This window comes from Anthonomus grandis, chromosome 2 (assembly GCF_022605725.1).
Source record: "Anthonomus grandis grandis chromosome 2, icAntGran1.3, whole genome shotgun sequence".
Taxonomy (NCBI): Eukaryota; Metazoa; Arthropoda; class Insecta; order Coleoptera; family Curculionidae; genus Anthonomus; species Anthonomus grandis.
Window position 1 is genome coordinate 44,714,541 of NC_065547.1, and position 15,983 is coordinate 44,730,523.

The window sequence follows — 15,983 nt, forward strand, 5'->3', positions numbered from 1 at the left end:
TTTCGATAATACTCTGCTATAGAATTTTTAATTAATTTTAAAAATTAATATTTAAATTATAATTTAAATAATTTTAAAATCTGTTTAATTTTTCTTTAGTAAACAGATAAAAGTACATATTAAACAAGTTAGTAAAGATGAAAGGTTTTAAAATATTGACGAGTTGAATTTAGAAAAAGCCCTTGAATTAAGCAAAATTGACTTTGACGAGCATGAGAAACAAAATAATTTTGACAGTTTTGAAGAGTTTATTGAAAAATGTTCTGCTTTTAAACTACCGAAAGATTGGTTTACTGCTCACAATGAGTCTCAAGACAGCAAAAAGCTAACAATTTTTAAAATTGAATACACACCTTGTCCATGCATTAACTGAGCAATTGTTTTTAATTTTAATTTAAATGTTGAAACTTCTTTATATAGCGAGCCAGTTTATGTTTTAACATCAAAATTAAAACTCCATATACTTCCCATAGTTTAGATGATTTATATGCAATACTTGAAGCAATAGACCTTACTATTATTACCCTGCCTTTGGAGGAAAATGTTACCAATAATGACAACCCCGACTGCGACCTAAATCCAAATACTGCTACCAATACCCTTGGCAATACTATTCTCGATCATGTCAAACCATCAAATGACATAAATAAAATAAAATGTGTGTTCGATTTTGTGTCAAACATCCTAAAAACATTGAAGACAACAAAATAGTGCATGCTTTAGATTTTATTTGTGAACAATTAGCTTTGCTTACAACTGCAAAGGAAAGGTACATATATTCAAGTAGTACAATAATTTTGACTTCTATAATCTATACTATTAGCCCTCATGCGTACAAGTATTTAAGAGGTTATGGATCCCTAATTTTACTACATCCTCAAACTATAATGGGTATTTGTAACAAACACATGACCGACATAGATGAAAAAAAGATGTTTTTAACTTATGCCTGAATCGTGTTTAGTTTACTAAAGATCATGAGAGATTTGTGACACTACTTTTTGTTGAAATTCATATTGACCCTTACATGGACTATATAAAGGCGGTAATATCACTGGAACATCAGTCAATAATAAGTCTTTAGCTTCCTCGGCATTACTTTTACGATTACAAGTGTGTGTTCCAGCTTTAAGGAAGTAGTTTACATAGCTCCCATCTCCAAAATTACATCAGACATACTTAATAATTTTATTAAGACAATTATTGAAAATTTAGAGGAGATTGGGTACATAGTTTTTTGTGTTATAAGTGATAATAATGCCATTAACGGGAAAGCCATGAGTTATTTTTCAACTGCAGACCAACTTAGCATTGTTTATCCTCATCCCATAGATAATCAGAGACCATTATTTTACCTATTTGACACAGTTCACTTACTTAAATGTGTATTTAATAATTCGCTTAACTCTAAACCAGGCCAAAAATTTTATTTTCCTGATTTTGACACTTCGAAGAAAAAATGTGCTTCTTTTTCTGCAATTAAAAAATTTCATTAACTGGAGTATGTTAAGCTTTTTAAGCTTTTAAAGTCAATATATGTATTTATGTGTATATAATAACATTTTTTACTACTTAATGGTATAAAAAAAATATTATAAATACCTAAATACATATGTTGAATTAGGACGCAGATGTAGGGCAGTTAGGAGTCTGCATTTAATATTACACCATAATATTTAACCTGACATTCAACCAGAACTAAAACATACCTTTAAATGTTTCCTGAACTCTATTCTATTCCTAGCATTTTTTAAAACAAGTACGAGCTTCGCTCGTACTTTGATCAGTTGGGACCAGTAGAAAAGCTTTTGGTCAAAGAAAACTAATTAAAAAAGGACCATTTATAAGAGATTGTTTAACAGGTGCTGCCCCGGCAACGCTGTGAGTTTAACCACTATTTGTTTTTACGGTTTTTGGGGTATCATGCTTCTGAGAACCATGATGTGATAAGAGCTCCGCTCTACTCCATCCATTCGGCCTTATTCCTTATTCCTTCAAAGGTTGGCAATCCAAGTGGCAAGCAACTCGTTAAACAGCTGCTCTGAAGATTTTGGATGAGCCATCTGTGTAGATCCTCGAGCAATGAGTTTTGTATTCTCACTATTCACCTTTCCCCTGAATTGTTCCCTTGAAAACCAACCGATGTATTTCATACTAATCTCCTCTTATTCTATGTCCAATCCCTTATACATTTCGAAGGCTTTAATGCATTTTTTAAGCAAAGAAGTAAGAGTCAAATGCAGTCATACAGGAGGATGAAGGTTATTGAAGACTTAGGTCTAGGTCACGCCTGATAAAGGTGTTTTTTTATGGCGATGAAAATAAGTATGCTAAAATGAATAATATGACTCCAGCACACACTTATGCATAATATATCAACCCTTTGTAAAAATTCAATAATTTTACCTAAATAAAACATACATTTTTAGCAAATCATGTATCATAAAAGCCTGCATTGGAATATGCCAAACTGGTTTTGCCATATGTCTTTTCTAATATCCTTTATTTTATATTGGCCTTTATATTAAGGCCAATATAATGAAATAAGCAAAAGATTATCAGAAACGGAATAAGGAATGCAATAAACCATTAACGGATTGAATCGGAGCTACAGAATCCGAGATAATAATGAAACAGTGGGAAAAACAAAAGAAAACTGGTTTTTTCCCACCGTACCATTTTTTTTTCTAAAATGATTATTGGCAAATTTTAAAGTAAGTCCTAAACTAACAAACTTTGATACAAACCAATAATTATGTCATAAATAAACCTCAAATACCAAATTTCAATGCAATCGGACCCATAGGAAAAACCTTTTGACAGTCACGTGACCCTCAAATTCAATATTTTAAAAATTTGATACAAATGAATAATTATTTCATAAATAAACCCCAGATACCAAATATCAATCAAATCGGACCCATAGGAAAAACCTTTTGATGGTCACGTGACCCTCAAACTCAATATTTTAAAAATTTGGTACAAACCAATAATTATTTCATAAATAAACACCAAATACCAAATTTCAATCCAATCGGACCCATAGGAAAAAAGTTTTGGTAGTCACGTGACCCTAAAACTCAATATTTCAAAAATTTGTAAAAAATTAATAATTATACCCTAAACCAAACCCAAATACCAAATTTCATTCAAATCGGGCAAATACAAAAAAAGTTTCAAAAAAAAAAAATTACCACATAAAAAAATCATACTTATTAAATCCCGATTAGATTTTTTTTTTATCATTAGGACCCACTGTGTTGTAATTTTTGTCTAGCAAAATACCTTGTATAGACACTGTGTCGCATGAATATTATATTATATTACAGGGAAATTGCTAAAACGTCAAACGTTGCCGAATTATCACGGCTAAAAGAACTCGATTTGGTAAAAGATATGCACATATTCGGATTCTGCAGAGTCTCTGGAATAATTCCGTACCAATTTCAGGAAGTTCTGAGCTATTTTAAGCATTTTATCAATGAAATTAGGAAGCAAGTCCGAGCCAATTCATCCATGTTGACGTCATGCTGTCAAAACGTAAAAGTCAGCCGTAAAAGTCGGCAATAAAATCGCGCGTAGACGTCAAAATCGACCATTTTCAGACGATGATTTCGGGTATAAAAAAAGGTTTTTACCTTATGATTTGTACATGGAAAAATAGTATAAAGCCTTAGGAACAGTTTAGCATCAATTCAGGACCGATTCCAATCGGTTTTAGTAGTTAAATTTCAATTATAAAACGGGTCTTATTTTAGGTGGAAACGGGCGAAAATCGTCGGTTTCGTTGCCACGGAGACGCGCACTTGTTGGGTGCTAGACCACATTAGTTTTTATACCCTGATCATCGGGCTCGTAGGGGTACCAATATTCAGCTGACCGATTTTTTGGGACCTATCATGGAAAATTGAATTTTCTTGGAAAATGGTGATATATGAAATAAAACGGATTTAGTGAATTATAGCCAGATAAATTCCGCGTGTTTGAGGGCAAAAATGGTCTTCGTAGGTGGCATAGCCATTGCGGTATTAGGCGTCAAAGTCAAAAAATAGTGTAGAGCAAAAACTGCTCTACGTAGATGATTGTAGAGTGTGTCGAAAAATTGGTTTTAAAAGGTTCTTTAAATGCTCCAATTGAATGAAACCTCTAAGTGCCGCCAATAAAAAGTTATTAATATTTGAAGAAAAAAAGCGTGAAAAAGGGTATTTTCAACTGAGCGCTGCTCACCCTGCTTAAATAATAGCGTTAAACTTAATACTTTGTTTTATTCGGAAAGGATGTAGGTTTAATTAATTCAAATGATTTTTTTTAAAATTTTGCACCATAAAAATTTTACACAGAAAAAACTAAAAAAAATAAATTTTTTTGATTTTTCTCCTAAAAAAAACATTTTCTCAAAAAAAGTCCTAAATAAAAATTGTAGCTCTCGATAAGGCGCACACATCTTCTGTGAGTCACTATTGCCGGAAAGATACCGTTAAACCGTCAGAAGGGCTAGAATATCACAAATGTCTGAAACTTTGAGCGTTAAAAAAAAATACTTCCCGTTTGCTGAGAATAACCAAAAACTATACAGATAAGGTCCTCATTAACTCTAATCGATCTGTTAAATTTCATAATATTCAAGAAACCCTTGCGACCTGTATCGAATTCCCTTGCCCAAAATCGATGAAAAAATTTTTTTTGAGTTTGAAGGCGTTCTAGTTCTAAACAAAAAACAGATAAAAATTTGAAAATAATCAAATTGAAGCCTCATATTTCTAGATTATAAAAAGGTAAACATCATTTCTCTAACCCAAATACAACCAAAGTTATAAACACTTTTGTCCGACCGGTCCGAATTTTGTGCGAAAACTCCACTGCAGGAGAGCCCCATAATAAGAGCTACGCTCTTATAATAAGCGAAATATTGAGATATTAATTAGCATATGAAGTCCCTTGGTTTTTAAAAATCGGTGGCCCACATCGATGACGTCACGCGCCAAGCACTAAGGCCTTGTCTTTGAGTGGGTGTTGGTAGACCCCCATATATAAATGAAAAAGACTTTTTACACAATTTGCACCTAGCTTTTTGATTATCCTCTGCGAGCCAATTAAATGTATTTTCCCATTCTTTTCTATATTTATTTAATGTTTTAGCTTTTTTTGATGGTGTTGTTGGGCCATCTAGTTCATCCACCTTACAAAATACTAAAAAAAACACAAATGTTTAAATACCTATGTATTAAAATAGGTATCGGGATATTGCAATATTTTTTTTAAACCCAAAAAAAAACTTACCTTTTTAATTTCTACTGATCAAAAAGAAAATGCGTAAAAGGTGTACTAAATACTTGAAAAACCAATAACTAACTCTATACTCGCGGGTTGTATAAGAACTTCTGCTAACTGATGGTAATATAATATAACCTTAAAACACAAAACAATAGTAAACACATTTGGGGGAATCCCAAAAATTAATCAAACTGCCAATGCCGTCCGCCGCGCTAGTGCCGCTAGCGCTATTGGATACGTCTCGAAAAGCGATCTGCGTGGTTAATATTATGGCATTTTTTTCTATTTATCAAAAGATGGCGCAGAAAATTACGTTCGAATTAAGCGAAACGCGGCAGCCGGAGGGAGCCGTGAAAAAAAAAGGATTTGTAATTTGAAATATTAGCTTTTCTGAAATCCAGGACATTAGGCGTCCTTCCTCAGGTCTTCGCAGGACGCCTACATTCCAGCCTCAAATCCAGGACATCCTGCGAAATCCAGGACATCTGGCAACCCTAATTATTATAATCTAGCAAATTTATTGCTTATTCGCACCCGAAATGCCGCAAAATTAATGTGTGCCAAAGTGAAGGTAGTGTCTGGTCGATATCCAGCAAACAAAATCGAAAACGCAGCATATGTTGTTTGCCAGCGACATATTTATAATCGGCGCCTATTATTATTTAATCAATATGATGCCCGTATCTCCTGGAATTCGAAAGAAGTATTAATTTTTTCTTTTTTAATGTAAAGATTTTTTCGTCTAAATATTAACAATCGATAACTAAATCGGTTTATAGTAGGTATAAACTGCGACAAACTAAGGAAATTAATTAAAAGATTTCAATTAAATTATTTCTGTTCTGTATAATAAATATCTTAAAGGATTTGAAATGGTTGTAAACCTCTACAAAGGAAACTTTTTTGAATAAAAATTGTTGAGTAAGATGCTATAAATGGCTATAACTGCCAAAGGATATGGATAAAACTTTTGTTTATAGCCGTTAGGAAATACATAGCCCTTTATATTTTTTAACCTCTAACAATTCAATATTTTTTTATCAAAAAACTTCTGTTTGTAGAGGTTTGCAACCATCTCAAATGCGTTTTGATATTTATTATAAAAAAAGATTAATTCTTAAAAAGACTTTTTAAGTAATTTTTACAAAAAAGCTTTATTTTATAGAGGTTTACAACCAATGTAAATCGATTTAGTTATTGATTGTTAATATCTGGACAAAAAAATATTAAAATTCCTTGAGCATTTCAGGAGATACGGGCATTATATCGATTAAATAACAGCGGTCGCGGACTATAAATAGGTCTCTGGCAAACGACATTATGGTGCCTTCTAGATTTTGGTTGCTGGATATCGATCAGGCGCTAGCTTTAAAGATATATGACAAAAATATCTAGAAAAAAAACACAAAGTGGCAACATCGAAAACGTGTATTTTAAACAGAGAGGTATTCTAAGTTGCCAAGTTGCTTTTTTTCAATTTTTTTGTCAGGAATCTTTTTTATTCTGAAAAGTTTGTTGATGACTCTCAAAGTATATATTATAAGTCAGCAAATAAACGAGACTTTTAAATAGTATACTTTTTACAACACATTAAAAAAATATGTAGTGTATTAAGAAAATTATATATTGAATGAAAAATTGGAAAGTCGATTTGACATCATTATCTGAGAGATGGTAAACTTTATTACCAATATTTATAAACCAATCCCCTATTCTCAAACTCAACGTGCGTGAGTTGACAAGTTTACACGTAAATTAATCCAAATTGTGACTTAATAGGTATGAGAATATTGTAGAGGTTTTAGTCCGCGTACTGAATATTTGGTACTCGCGGGGTAAACTAGGCTAATGAATCAAATAAGTATGCATTTAATAAGGAATTTTGGTAATTGGTTTATTTCGTTTTTTAAAGCAATAAGATGTTTTAAAAATCATAAAATTTAGATTTTTCAATTAATTATTTAATAACTACGTGTTTACTTTTGAAACCCCATAACTTTCATAGGTTTATGTTGTTTAACCAGTTAGCAACCCATCAGAGCAAACTTTTTGCCTTCAATTTTCTCGAAAACCATCGTTCTGGGCGATGTGCAACAAGAGTACCTTTTTTGTAGGAAAAAGTATGTAGTTCTTAAAAAATGAACCCACGTTGCGAAAAAAATAACCTAAAAAAAGTTATTCACGAATTAACCCCCTACCCTTGCAAAAACTACCCTTTCCGATTTTCCAAATTATTTTTCAGTATCACCATTTGATTTTGGGTCAAAATTTATGGCAGAGGATTTTTTTTCGAAATTTTATCTCGTTTTTTAAGCCTACAATTTCAAAAAAACGTTTTTTAAATTTACCCTTTCAGTGCCCCTAACTCCCTTAATATGCATTTTCCGCCCTATAGTTATAGGAACTTTTTTAAAAATTTTTAGGAGTACTATCACCCCCCGAATTTTTTTACACCATTTCAATGACACCCTGTATGCAATACTGAACATTCGGGTCTGTTTTTTATAAAAACTAAACGCTTTTTTTTCTCAAAATTTATAGTTAGACACATTTCATTAAACCAATTCTCAACATTAGCTATATACGACTCTCTGCTTGTGTCCCTACATCTTACCCCAAGCATTTCCGTCATGTGTTATAAAGGTATCATCGGCAAATGAACGGATTTGTCCTTCGTATTTAGCTTGCAATAGAATTTTTTGTCTAAATAGAAATGACTTTTAATGACAAAGTTCTTCTGTTGAACTTTTTGGTTTAAACCCAAATCGCTTTCTATTTTTGTAAAAGAAAATATATAAGAATATTTCTATCTAAATAAGGAAATTAGGAGTTTTCTTGGTCTCCAATGTTCAATAAAAGTAATATCATCTGTAAAACGTCTGTATTCAATAATACTTAATAAATACCACAAGTTAGTTATATATAAAACGTTTTTATTCACAAAAGGAAACTCTAAAATAAAATATGTACGTGATGACAAACTTCTTGAAAAAAACATTGTCAATTAATCAAAAATTTACTAAGCTTTCATAAAACAAAGAGAATGTGTAACCATTTTAAACGCATAAAAACTGCTGTTCTCTAATCAAATAAATAATCAAATATACATAAAATAAACGGACCGGATCGATAGCACTTAGGCTGCAATGAGCACGCCATCCGATCATTACGCGAATTAATGACAAGAGAAACTAAATCCAGACAACGGACAGGATATAATTTCAAAGAAAATTAATAATATCAATTACAAATTACATTTTTCTTCTTTGTTGTTCGCTTTGTTCCCGCGTATTAAAAAAATACCCGTATTAGATTTATCAAACGAAATAAACGATTGCCCGTCTTTGTTTCCTTTCCAAAAAAACCATCCCTCCTATGCATGCTTAAGGCATCTAAAGCTAAGTAATGAAATTGAAATAAAGTAAATTTTAATCGCCTCTGGACACAAAGCTCTTTCCATTCATGATTAATCCTGGTAGACGAAAAAGTTCGTGCGTGGGATCAATTGGAAAGTGGACAACAACAGGGTCCCGCTATAGTATAGTAATTATTGTATTCTGTCTGGTAGTTATTGCCCGTTGGCACGCCATATTTAATATTGTATCACTGTATGTCGCCATTAAATGGCCATTTTTACGAAAAATTAGGGGCACGAATATCTTTCTTCAACCGCCACTTTACGGTGGTGTTTCTTTTATGTTCGTTCATTTCCTTTTTCGATTCGAAACGTTTTGTTCGGAGGTGTTTTCTTTTTATTTGATGGCCGGGCCTGATAAGGGTGAGTCTCTTAATAATCCACGAGATTTCTCAATATTAATTTGAGAAAATGGATGGTTTTATTACAGAAATAACTTACGAAAGAATATTCATTAAATGTGCTTTTGAGGGTTTCGTTACAAAGGTTTTTACTTACAATCTTATTTTATTTAAAAGGTTTTAAGAGTTTTTCTTATGTTACGGTGTTTTTAAATCGGTCAAGGGTATGATAGTTTAATATGGCGAGGGGTGGAGGGGGAGATATAATGTTTCCCGTTTGTAATAAAAGTGCAGAACTCAGTGCTCTCTTCCACCTTTTTGTACTGTCAAAATTACGCACGAGTGTGTCGTAACTGGAATAGTATTTTTTCTTATTAGAAGGTTGATCGAAGGAAAAATTCGCTGTAATTGAATGTGTTAAATAACAACATCAATATAAGTTTAGCACATTAATTAAAAGGCCAAATTTTAATATTTTCTGCAAAAAAATTATTCTGTCATGGGCACTATATAAAATTGAAATGCAAAGTGATCAGAATTACTCAAAGACCCCTAATACAAAAAAGTATTCACTGACATTGCTTTAATTGAGAGAGAACATCTTTATTCGATTAATAAAAAGTCTTCGGTTAAAAATCACAGTTGCAAATATTACAAGTTCTAATTCACCAGACACCTCTTTAGATCTTGTTTCAGATAACACTGTGAATCTGGATAGTTTTGTCAATATTCGCCAACTCTGATTTCTCTTTTCTTCATAAGAATGAAAGGAAGATTCTTGTCAAGGAATTCCTGTCTAAGAATATTTTTATAAATTAGCAAGAAATTATGTACAATGTGCGTAAGTCTGCCATCTAAGTTATCTAAGCTGAAGTTTCTTCTCAAGAATGAAAAAGCTCACATTGCATCCCTAAAATCAGTATATAATGATGGTACAAAGATTATTGAGATAACAAAGGAATTTATAAACTCACAAATTTGAAATGTGACCCATCTTCCTTCTGGTCGTAGATTTCCTTTCCATTTTTAAACGTAGTTCTAGACTGTACAAGTATTTAGGATATTTTTCCAATTACCATCACTTCGCACTCTAGAATCCTTACATTCCAATATTTCTTTTGAATATAGACACATTGTTAAAGATCTTTAGTTGCAATTTTAACTCAATTAAGAATAAATCAAAATAAGACTCAAATTAAGACTAACCAAAGCCACCTGTAGGAATTTGTCAATAATGCAAACAAGTTTCGTTAACAAATCTTTCTTTAATTTTTTTTGTTACAATTTACATTTTGTTTGTATTGATTTATGTTTTAAAATCATTATTAATACATTGTATTTAATTTACAGTATTTAATTTAGAATGTATTATATCAATTTTTATGTTTTTATTATTTAAAGCTCAATGTTAAATTTGTTATATATTAATAATATAATATTTAACTATCTTTAATTTTCACACTTATTTAGTTGATGTGTTAATTTTAGAATAAAATAAAATTATATTTAAATATATTTCTAAAAATTAAAATATCGCGAAATAGATCAGGCTTAAATTTCCCGCCACCCAATTTCATCGCCCCCATAGAATAATTAATACTTCTTAGATAGGAAACTCCCATAAGAACATTGTAGGTCGATTGACTATTGCGCCCTCTGAATGACGAGGAGTAATACTAGCCGGAAGTGAAAATGGGTTTGTGACGTCGTAAAAGCGGGTAATTTAAAATTTAATTATGGTGCCAAATTTGAATTTCGCTATACTACACGGTGCGCTTAAAATTCGTGGGAAATGCACGGTTCTTTTGGAAAATATAGTATGCAAATTAAAAAAGTGTTAAATTAGGAATTTTTTATCCCCATATTAAATAGTCCTCGATTTGTCACTTTTTCCATTTGCATATTATACCTTTTGAAAGACCCATACATTTCCTACTAGATACATATGTCTTGGTTTCAGAAATTATACAGGAAATATTCGCAAAATGTATGACTATATAATAAAAAAAATCCGTTAAGAACTTACAACTTAAATTAACTAGAAATTTTGTTGTATGACGAGCAAAGTTTGCAAAGGAGAATTTATATAGGGCAAAAGGTTACAGTAAATGTACAAAGGCAATAAAAAAATTATAAAATCACCAAGGGGTTACTCACTACTCAATTCACTAGTAGTGTTAATTAGTAAAAATTAGGTAACTATAAACAAATAAGTAATGAAAGAAGTAATAAGTGAATATATTAAAAGTTACATTTACAGTAGTTACAATTTTTCTATTTGTTCTTGCACTTTGAGATTGAATTTAGGGATAACAAACATACATCTCCTGATGATATATTTACTAAAACAACCTTATACAGCCTGTTCCTATCTTTAACTCCCTTTCGATAAGTTAAGTTGTAACTAAGAACCAAGAGGTACCTAAAATAGGGATTCATATAAACAAAAATGGTTAAAGCATAGTGACACATATTTAACCCATCAGGTACACACCTCTTATTTATTTTGACAAAATTAAATAACAGAAAAAGTCCAACAACCTTCCTTCCGGAGTGATGGAAAATATGATCAGAAAACTGATGACTCTAAAAAAGAAAATACTAATGATAAAAGTGATGTGGCAGTTCCAAGAGTCAAACAACAGAGTCCAGTACAGTATCCGGAATTGAATCAATTACAAAGACATAATCCTAAAGTAGTAGTTAAGGTGATAGGTGAAAGTGGAGCTCTAAAAACTATAATTGGCGAAGATAAGTTACAAAGAACTAAAATATCTGTGGAGTTAAGACCTTTTGGTGGTTTAGAAGCAGATCTTGAAGTTCTCAAAAATATAAATCATACCTTTGAGCTGTCAAAGCCTGAAATTGACATTGACAATTATTCTTATTATCTTTTACCAGGTAAAAAAATATACATTTTGTTTATAAAACTTGATTAGTTATTATTAATTACTTGTAGATTTAAATGAAAATTCTCCACTGCGTTACGCTGAAAATTTTGATAACGTTCCAAAAAAGACGGAAGGCGAACTGACATTTTATAAATTGACAGATCAGCATGAATGTCCTGAAATACCACAAAATATTGATCCAGTACCTGAGCATGTTAAAAGTGGCCATTTGAAAAAAGGTGAAAACGAAGAGGCTCTAGGGACCGAAGATTCTGAAGAGGGAGATGATGAAGAAGAAGAGAGTGTCGTCGATAAAAAACAACCAGCAACACCGAAGACACCTAGTAGAAGTAGAAAAAAAAACAAATTAAATTAAGTCATGTCATGTCAACTATAAACGATTTGCAACAAGGTTAGTATTGAACAGTACAGGCTTGAAATCGCCTTTTACGTTTGTAAATTTAGTGCACAGTATTTATTATATACTTGAACATTAAACTTAAGCTTATTCCTCTGATGGGGTGACTTTTTGCGAAGACTAATCTAGCTTACCTTACCATCAAGCCTGGGAGGTTAACCGAAGGTATGAAATTTGTTTTAAGGTCCCTCCTTGAATTGTACATGAGTGAACGAGGAATAAAATAATTTTCACATACATAGAATTTCAAATAAAATTGTCAATTACCTTTATTATTGAAAATTTCATGGTTTCAAGGATTAAGAATCTGAACCTAAATATTATTCATAAATTCCGTATGGTAAGCAGTAAGAAGTAAGACGCATGAAATGGTTCAATTTCATTTTTTAGGTTATACTTTTTCTGGATTCGTAAGTGATCGACAATGTTCGCAAATATAACCAATTAAAAGGTAGGCTAATAGAATAAAGGATAAAAGTTGACTTTGACAGCTGGGCTGATAATTAATTTAAGTTTGATATTTGGCAGAGATTTCAAAGAGACAAATGTTCAGAAAGAGAGACAGCATAAATTTTGCTACGTTTTTTTTACTTCTTAAGTTTTTAATTTATGACTTGACACGATCCTTACTGCATGGAGCTTACTTCTGACTTCTTACTGCATACGGAATTTATGAACCAGGCTTTAAATATATTGGGCCTGTTAAAATTCAGTAAGTCAGTATTTTCTGCTATCCAAAGATTTAACACCACCGATCCATTTCTCACTTTTGCACTTGCGCTTTTTACAAAAATTCGTTATTGCGATAACTACTTATGCAAATGCAATACCTCCAATGTCTATCTTCAATTCATTGTTTTTTTTTTCTCTGTTTATTTCTCAGCTTTTTTTTTCACTGCTTTTTCAAAATTTTCCTTTATTCCGCATATCAGCACATCTAAATGAAAACCAATCACAGCTGACATATTAAACTGGAACATACTGAAGGACCTGAAAAAATGTTGCGCGAAATATGAGAACAAATCAATTTGGTTAAGTTTTTTCGTAAAATTTGGTTCATGAAACTTTCGGCAAAGGTAAAAAGAACTTAAAAACTACTACGAAAAATGCAAATGGTCAAATTTGATTTGACATATTAGATGCTAGACGGTCAGTGTAATCTCGAGGCAGTTTTGCCAACTTATATGTTGGGCATAATAGTACCAGTTCCTACAAAACAATAGTACAGATGGTAGAAAAATAGGACATTTTTCATTGCATATAACATACTATTATTTAACTTTTACCTCCCTCCCTTTTACGTTAAAAATAAAACTTATTTCATCGGTGTCAAAAAAAGTCATAGAGTGATTCGACTAAATCGTGGCTTCGCTAAGCATATAAATATCTATCTGTCTTTGCTGCTTATTGCATGTTATGATAGTGATGACCACTATTGTTGTATATTATAGTCTGTACATGAACTTAATAAATATACCTGGATTTCTAATGAATATAGCCACCATACGTAAAAATGACCGCTGTTTTGTGGCCGCCATTTTTATATTGGTTGTTTTCTTTTGATGTTCGTCACTCAGAACATTTTCAGTGTTGCCAATAAAAAATATATTAAATAACAGTAATGAAGTTGACGACACTGACGTTTGACGTGTAACCTGTCACAAACTAAATTTATTTTTTTTGTGTTTTTTATCATAGAATAACATATAGAGTTGTTTATTTTTACTATATGAACCCTTGCTAATTTCAAACCTTCATCGAATCGATCGAAAAAGATGGTGGTACCTATTAATGTAAAAACACTGTACATAGAAGGAAAGTAAAAGTCGTAAGGTGAAAATATAAAGAAAATAAAAGTGTTTTTAACTAAATTTGTTAAGTAAACACAACCAAAAATTTAAATGAAGATCATCATTTTCATGATACTAGGATTTATAAGATTCAAGTTTATCAAAATAATAAAACAAATATTTTAAAGTATTAATTGTTAATTTTCTTTGATAAATTTTAACGAAATTTTAAAAGAAGTACAAGAAAAATCTCATATATAACTAGCAACTATCTTAAATTCTTAACTAAATGTAACTTTTTATTTTGTTTTGTAAACATAACCTGCTAAAAACTTTAAATGTTTTGTTTCCCTACAATTGGCACAACTGAAATTTGTCAGAGTTGAATTGAAACGACACAATCACGCAAAATGGCGGCAATCTAGTGGTGGTCATTTACTTTTCATTGAATTGGCAGTACAGGTATATTTATTAAGTTCGTGGGTCTGTATGATTACTCTTTCTACAGTTTATTGTGCAACATGAACAAAAAAACTTTGGTGCTGATATCGTACATTTTTCAATATTTTTACGTATGTACAAAGTAATAGTATTTTTGGATGTTTGTTGGCTGCCTACTGTACCGGTTTAAATAGTAGATAGTACATAATGTTTTATAATAGTACACTTACTATTATAATAGTACGGTTGGCAACACTGTCTCGAGGAGCTAAATTCGACATCTGTGCATCAATGAAACTCTTACCGCCATCTATATGTCGAGGAGTAGAAGCTTTTACAGTGTCGGTAAATCGCACAAGCCTTCCTATCTGATTATTAGGCAACATGCATTTCTTTATATTTGTGTTCTGTCATACAGTAAAACATGTCACGCAGATTACCCTTCGATTCATACTTGTTTACGGATGATGACTTTTTCACCACGAGAATAACCGATCGACTTAACCCTCATACCCATAAATGGAAATCCCACGCAACTCCAGTACTTCCTGATGATGCAACTCCAAAACCTTCAGCTGATAATAGAAAACGTTCCCTGTAACCCTCTTACTCCTATATGACTCCCGAAGAAATAAAGCCACCTCTCTAGACCCCACCAAGAAGAAATCAAACGTCAGGAAACCTGCAAAGACAAAAGTTTTAACAATAACATGGAAGAGATTAAAAATGAACATCAAAAGCAAGAAGAGCAGTTAAAACGAAATCTAATAAGAGAAAAATCTACGAAAATACTCAATTTAAATCTGATGTAAGTTCTTTGCCTAAAGCTTAGAATTCTCTGACCAGATCGGCCCGAAATATTTTGGTGAATATTCGTGTACAAAACGTTCCAGATTTCCGAACTCAGTTCGTTCAGAAGTTTCGTCTTTTCGTGGTTTTTCTGAAGCTAGCTTCAGAATTAATTCGTTGCGATATATTTCAGTCTTTTAAAATTTTACGTGCAGTACATCTTGCATTTAAAAACTAAAAAAGGATTTTTTATTGGTAAGAACAGGATGATGATGATGTATCTGCGTTGTTAGCAGTAGACAATGAAAATAGAAGAATAGTTTTAAAAATGTTCGAGAATGGGAGTAACGAGGGAGTGTATAAATTGTTAGTGTTAAAGCATCTTTCGGATAACTACATAAAGTTTACAGAATTTTTCTGTTTAACGCCGCAACTGTTTTACACTGTACCACATCATACCTATAAAGGACGAAATTACGCAACCTATAAATGAAAATCCGACTCTTATTTCTCCAGCGGAAAAGTTATAGTTCAGTTCAGAGATCTATTAGAATCTTTGATGTACCGCAAATAGTCCGTGTGCCGGTGTTGCTTGTATTGTCACATAACATGCATGTTTAAATC

The 15,983-nt window shown here is 31.8% G+C and overlaps 2 long non-coding RNA genes across 2 annotated transcripts; one reads left to right on the forward strand and one right to left on the reverse strand.

The window, feature by feature from the left end:
• Nucleotides 1-11,252: 11,252 nt before the first annotated feature.
• On the reverse strand, nt 11,253-12,001 carry LOC126733481 (uncharacterized). The gene is made up of 3 exons (XR_007659728.1): nt 11,873-12,001; nt 11,525-11,616; nt 11,253-11,452 (listed from the first exon to the last, which is right to left on the reverse strand). It is a non-coding gene; the product is annotated as an uncharacterized LOC126733481 (long non-coding RNA).
• Nucleotides 11,511-12,438, forward strand: LOC126733477 (uncharacterized). Its single transcript, XR_007659723.1, has 2 exons — nt 11,511-11,931; nt 11,990-12,438. It is a non-coding gene; the product is annotated as an uncharacterized LOC126733477 (long non-coding RNA).
• The last annotated feature ends 3,545 nt before the right edge of the window (nt 12,439-15,983 follow it).